The sequence below is a fragment of the Rattus norvegicus genome, chromosome 2 (genome assembly GCF_021556685.1).
Source record: "Rattus norvegicus strain SHRSP/BbbUtx chromosome 2, alternate assembly SHRSP_T2T, whole genome shotgun sequence".
NCBI lineage: Eukaryota > Metazoa > Chordata > Mammalia > Rodentia > Muridae > Rattus > Rattus norvegicus.
Window position 1 is genome coordinate 184401333 of NC_141535.1, and position 6617 is coordinate 184407949.

General features: G+C 49.6%; 1 protein-coding gene across 3 annotated transcripts in view; it reads right to left on the minus strand.

Moving 5' to 3' along the window:
* Cgn (cingulin) overlaps positions 1-6266 on the minus strand; it is a 27570-nt gene extending 21304 nt beyond the window's left edge. Inside the window, exon 1 of one of the 3 annotated variants that reach the window (XM_087624013.1) lies at positions 6093-6266. The gene's annotated coding sequence lies outside the window, so the exon portion shown is untranslated. 3 annotated transcript variants of the gene reach the window in all.
* Between the last annotated feature and the right edge of the window lie 351 nt (positions 6267-6617).

Consider the following 6617-nt stretch of genomic DNA (forward strand, 5'->3'; position numbering starts at 1 on the left):
TTGAGTGTTCAAGAACTTGTGAATAGGTAGGCTTCAGGATAAAGCCAAGGCCCTCCTCAGGTCAACTTCCTGATCCACATTGTTCACGCTTAGAGTCAGCAAATGGAATGTGTTCCAGGTGTGCTCTGGCTCCAGGAACTTGGGAGGGAAGTTTTGTTCCAAGCAAATTAACATCAACAAATGTAGATTCCCTGCTCTTCCTGATAGTTTTTAACAGAGCCCAGCACCAAGCTGGAAGGAGTCGTCTCAAGTGTGCCAGACAGAAAAAGAATCTCACCCAATTCAACCTCCCTGTGAGGTTCTGGCCAAGGAAACTTGGCAAGGTTCCTCTCAGAGATAGTAGAAGCTCTAGGAAGCCAAGAAACTGGGCAGCTGAAGGGAGGAGGGGCAGGAGGGGCAGAGTCCAGGTGAGAAAGGGTTTCGGGGAGAAATGGACACTGAGGGCATTCTTAGCATCCCTAGCCCTTCCCAACTGGAAAAAGGGATGGGCAGGGAGAACCCCTTCATTGAGAATGAGTAACACTTGGGGTCATGAGACTGAAAGCAGGCACCTCCTCAGGGCACAGCCCACACAAACTTCTAACACAGAATTAAGTGTGTGAAGGCAGAGCCCAGAGGTTGAGAGCAGTGGTTCTCAACCACTCTGGGTTCTCCACCCTTTGGGAGTTGATGACGCTTTCCTAGGGGTCACCTGAGACCACTGGAAAGCACAGATATTTACATCACAATTCATACCAGTAGCGAAATTACAGTTATGAAATAGCAATGAAAATAACTTTATGATTGGAGGGTCACCACATCCTGAAGAACTGTATTAAAGGGTCACAGCATTAGAAAGGTTGAGAAGCACTGCACTAGAGTGAGGATCTTACTTGGGAAAGCATGTACATATAATCCTAGCACTTGTAAGGCTGAGGCAGGAGGATTGCTGTGAGTTCAAGATCAGTTGCATAGCAAGATTTTTGTCTCAATAAAATAAGTAATAAAGACTGAAGCAATGGCTCGGTGGTGAAGAGCACTGGCTGCCCTTCCAGAGGACCTAAGTTCAATTCCCAGCACCTACATAGGCAGCTCACAGCTGTCTGTAACTCCAGTTCCACGGCATCTGACAGAGAAGCGGGCAAAAAAAAAAAAAAAAAAAAAGCACATAAATAATAAAAAGAAATTATAAAGGGGGGTAATAAACAGACTGTTTGCCTTCATCTTCACATGCAACAATTTTATAACATTTAATTTTTTCTTTTTTTGAGACAAAGGTCTATGTAGCCCAGGTTGGTCTTGAACTCACTAAGTAGCTAGGGACTGCTGCTGAGGAAATCGAGGTTCCCTCTTTGGGTCTTAAATTTCATTAATATAAGAATTTATAAATGGGACTGAGAAGGAAGCTTCGATACAATTTTATTAGATTTTGAGAGAGAAACAATAGGGCAGACAAACTGTCAATCTCAGCAGTTGCCAGGAGGCAGGAAATGGAAAAAAGTTGCCAGAAGCAAAAAGGGGAAAGCCTTGATTTAAGAAAAGTTTGCAGGTTTAGTGGTGGGGGTCAGCATCCAACCACATGGCAGAAACGCAGCTGCAGGGCAGAAAGGGAAAGGGCTTCAGAGGAAAATAGAAAGCCCCGTGTATGTGTGGAAGCGCACCCAAGCTTCGGTAGAGATCTGAAAGAAAGAGAAATAGAAAGAGAAGTAGAAGAAAGAGGCGCCATTGTGTTTGTCTCACTGGGAAAAGCAGATAGTTTCTTACAAAGCTTCCGTCATTAATTCATACTCCCAGCAGGGCTACCTCAGTTTACCTCCACACATTTACCTAAGAGAGTGTTTGCTGTCTCCTCCACTAGACAATAAAGTCCTACAGGACAAAGTCGCTCAGCTGTCCTCGGCCTGGAACACGGAAGCACACAAATGAATACTTTTGGAAGGCTGTATCCCAGGACTTTTGGAAGGCGCCTTCCTGGACTCTCTGCCCTATGCAGTCCTGATCTTACAATCAGGTGTGCCTAAACTGCCAGCTCTCAAGAATCACATGATTTATTCATGATAAAGTTCTGCCCTGTCAGGGATATCTGCAGATCTTCCAGCTCAGGTCAAGGAACTCCAGTGGAGGCACAGCAAAGTGCCCAACCCCTTGGGCCAGAGGTCCAGACAATGCAGGAGTGCTCTCCATGATCCCCTAGGTTCTGAAGACCCCCTTCCTCTGACTTCAAGCACTATCAGATCCTCGACCTATGGGTCAGAGGCCAGAACTGAGAGATCTTTAGGGTGGGTCAGAAAACAGAGCTCTAAATGATTCAACACGGAAAACCCGAAACCTACCCGCCTTCAGTTACAGAGGACAGTGGGGTGGGGCCACGGGAGCAGGGCAGCTCCAAGAACTTGCATAAGCCCTAGGCAGGTAAACAATGATCAAGACCAACACGAAGTCCAGGCCTGGACTCTCACCAGATGCCTGACCCTCTTTTCCCTCCCTGGCACATGCCCAGGGCATTTCTCACCAACTGTACTCTGGGAAAAGACCAGGACAGAAGTTAATTCAGCGCCATCTGTCTGCCTCTGCCCTTTCTGCCTGAGCACAGGGAGAAGGCACACTACACCTGTACCAGACAGCCACTTCTTCCTGAGTTACTCATTAGCCTGCCCTGCCCCAATTCCATCACCTCTGGCCCAGCCATACGCATCTGGCTTCCAACTAGGAGTGACAGGGTCCCTGGACTTCTGGCAGGAAGTGAGTGAGGATGGGGGATGGGGTGTTTCGGGTGTATGGAGGAAGGGCTGATAGACACAGGGCCAGGCAATGTGCAGATATTGAATAACCAGAACATTTACAAAGTGGACAAACTAAAACAAACAACAACGAACGGCAATTAGAACCATCTCAGTGGTAACAAGAAAGCAAGTAAATGGTGAAAATAAGAACGGAACGCTCAGGGACCTTATCATTTGATAAGAAGGCTCCTTGTAGGCACAAACAGAACTCCCAAGTGGACTCCAGACCATATTCACTGGAAAAGCAGAAACCTGAGAGCCAACTAGAGCTGCTTGGCCAGTGGGGGTAAAACACAATGAAGAACTGGGCCCTTACAAACTGGCTGAACTGGTTTGAGAGGCAAAGAGAAGGGAGGGCCCGGAAGGCTACACTGGAACCTTGCAGGTCCCCACTAAAGTCAGAGGGACAAGACCAAGAGTGGAAGCTCGGTCCAGCCGATAGGCCAAGGCCGAGGTTCTGGAGGAGGAGGAGGCAGAAGGTGGGGAGGAGACAGGAGTTACAGATGCACAAAGAACTTGGTGACAAGCCAGTGTGTGACAGGAACTTTATCTCCCTCCACCACTCCCTCTCAAGTTCCCAAAGCAGCATTCCTGGTCTTACACTTACCTCCGTCAACTCCCAGGCCCTTGGTTCCCCCCTCCCTGGCACAAAGAGAAGCAGCCCTACCCCCTCTTCTCCCACAAGGGTAAGGGCAGGCAAGCCAGTCTGGGAACCACAGGAAGCCAGAATCCTCTTAGAATCAGGCAAATCTCTGAATCGGCAGGCCCCAGAGCCAGACCCATACTCCCAAATACTCAGGATGAAAGGAACATGTAGGCAGCTTGTCTACAAACATAGCGGTTGCTAATTATTTCCCAATTATAGCAACTGTCTTCAGACAGAGCATCAAAGGGGCCAAGCTAAGGTTGACTCTGCTTCCACTGCTGCCTAAGGCAAGGAAATTCACCTCAGAAGTTGTCTGGTGCCCAATATATACCTCTTATGTGGCCTAGGAATGTGGAGGTGTAATTCCCCTAGTCTTTTGGTCTCCTAGGGAGTTCTATGTTTCTGTATCACTAGTACTAGTCTGCCAAAGATCATGAATCAGGGATGCCTACTAGGGTTTCAGGGAATCAGGATTCTGTGAAGCGGCAAGGAAATTAGCTGCACTCCCAGATCTCACCAGTGTCCCCCAATCTGGAGGAGGAGAAAGAGGAGGAGGAGGAGGAGGAGGAGGAGGAGGAGGAGGAGGAGGAGGAGGAGGAGGAGGAGGAGGAGGAGGAAGAGGAAGAGGAAGAGGAGGAGGAGGAAGAGGAGGAGGAGGAGGAGAAAAAAAATATATATGAAAGATTTTACATCAGCCTCAAGAAAGAAGACTATTTCTAGATGGGTGTGGTGACATAAACCTGGCCAGGGTAATCCTGGCCCTGGGAGCTGAAGCAGACCACCAGTTCAAGGCCAGCCTCAGCTATACGGCAAGTTCAAGGCTAGCATAGGCTATGTGAAACCCAGTATCAATCCTCGTTTCACATCCCCGAGAAAGCAAACATTTTCAGCTATTTTGTGGGTTCAGGGATTTATGCTTCTCCATTCCCCTCTCTTGAAGATTACACGCAGTTCTTTCTAGAGGAAAAAGGAAAAATTTTTCCCTGGCATGAAAGCAAAGAAAGAAACAGCCTTAAATAATCTCACACCTAGGAAAGAGACTGGTGCCCTCGTATTCTGACCTAAGTGTCTTACTGGCAACTGCTTTCACCTGTAGGCAAATGGTCAGCGAATTATCCCACATTTCAGAGCATTTCCAAAGCCAGAAGGAGAGTGTCAGAGACCAGTAAGGTCTGACAGGGGGTGGGGGTAGTCACCCCCCAAATCAAGCACATGCGGGTATCATCATTTTAGTATCTGAACCTCTGGCGGCACTTCCATTTGCTCCAATAGAATGAACCCTCCCCCGCCCCCATGCTGGTCTCCAAGAGAAATTCTGCCCCAAGGGCTGGCGCCTGACCTCCAGAGATTGTAGCGCTGAAATGCATGCATGCCCTGGGAATAACCTTACCCTCAGGTGCCTCACACCTGGCACCTTCCCAGCCACTCGTTTCTGGCACTGTGGAGTAGGGGTCAGCCCGTAGTTCTGCCACCGCACTCTGACCGCCCTTCCTCCTAAACTCAGCACCTGTGCCCAGGAGGAGGGCATTTGATGCCTCCACTCCGCCCCTCAGGCATACTCCTGAGGGCTCACCCGCATCGCAGGTGACCTGGCTCGGGGCAGATTCACTCACCCGGGTCTTGATCGGTACTCCCGGGCTCGCACACCCCGCAGGGGCTCGCGCTCTGTCCTCCCGAGCTGCACGCGCCGCTGCAGCCCAGCCCCTCGGAGCTCTGAGCTCCCTCCTCTCCCCCGCCCACCAACCTGTTACTCCTCAGGAGCTCCGCCCCATTGGCCGTCACCTCCCGCCCCGCCTCACCCCTCCTTCTATTGGTCAGCTTCCCGCAAGGGGCGGAGCAGACACCGCGGGAACCCAGAACCGGGGTCCCCAGCCCGGTGGACGGGAGGGGCGGTGGGGTCACGTGGGCTGGTGGGCGGGGGCGGGGCACGGGGGGACCTAAGAGGCCATTTTGGGGGCGTCGGGGCTTTGCGGACCCTGGTAGCTTAGCACCAGAGCATCCCCTGGGTTCTGTGGGAAATGCCTACCGAGTGCTCTTCTCAAAGCAAATCTCGGTTCACAGCCCTTTCTGCCCTTCATCTGCCTCCGCATAAGCCGGAATACTGTTCTGTCGCTTTCCGCAGAAAATTTCTTCGTAGTCTCCGGACGTCAGCACGTCCTGCATCTCTGCTCGCCTGCCTTATCAGCAATCTGAACCAGAACCCCAGTCCTGGATTCTCATCCTCGGGCTCCTGGCCTCCACAATCATTTGCACCCTTTTTTCTTTGTAGTATGAAATCACCTAATTTACATCATCCTAAAAATCATTTTCATCGTTTTGTCTCCCTATGAAAAGCTCGGCCAAAGCCGAGAGCTTCATTTTCTTTTGTTTTGTACGCTTCATCTCAAACGCCTATAACAGAGGTCAGCACTCTTGGCTCTTAATAAAATACGTGTAGAATGAATGACTTGGGAACCTAGTGCTGTAAATTTATACGCATCAGAATAACCTCTATAAGCAGAAAGGGACTCAACCACAGATTGTAAATCCACCTTTTTTGAAAGCCTGTCAAGTAGGGCTTTTGGTCCCACTACACCGAAAAGACTCTGGGGTGCTTTTGCCTGCAGACTGAGGCAGGTAACATTAAAGCTGGCTCCTAATGTTAACCGCTGAGGTATGTTAAAAAGAAGATTGGCTTAGCTTACCTTGCTGGCCTCTGAATAGTTCTCTCCTTTATTTGTTCGGTAAATATTTATTGTAATATATTGAAGAGGAATCTTCGATACAGCTAGCATTTCCGTGGCGTTAGCTGGAGATCATTCCCTTCCCCTCCCCCAGCCTTTAGATGCTGGGCGTGGACCCTGGAGGGGAAAGTCCACCTACCTGTTCTGTAGCTGGGTTGCTAGGTCTCTGCATTCCAAGAGAAGCCTTCTATAAGGGATAGAGCCCTAAGGAAGAACAAGGAGGGAGAGGGGGTGGGGGGAGTGAGAGAATGAGAAAATGTGCAGTTTGGCGACCTTCTGCAGAGGTGGTGTCCCTCCTGGATCAGGTTACTTCTAGACCAAAGAGTGGTTTGGAAAAGAGGTTTTAAAAATAACTAAACAAACAAACAGACTGATGAATTGACCCAAAAGAGAGAGAATCTATCCTGGTGCACACCTTTGATCCTAGCAGAAAGTTTAAGGCCAGCCTGATCTTCAAATTAAGTTCCAAGCCAACCAGAGGTACAC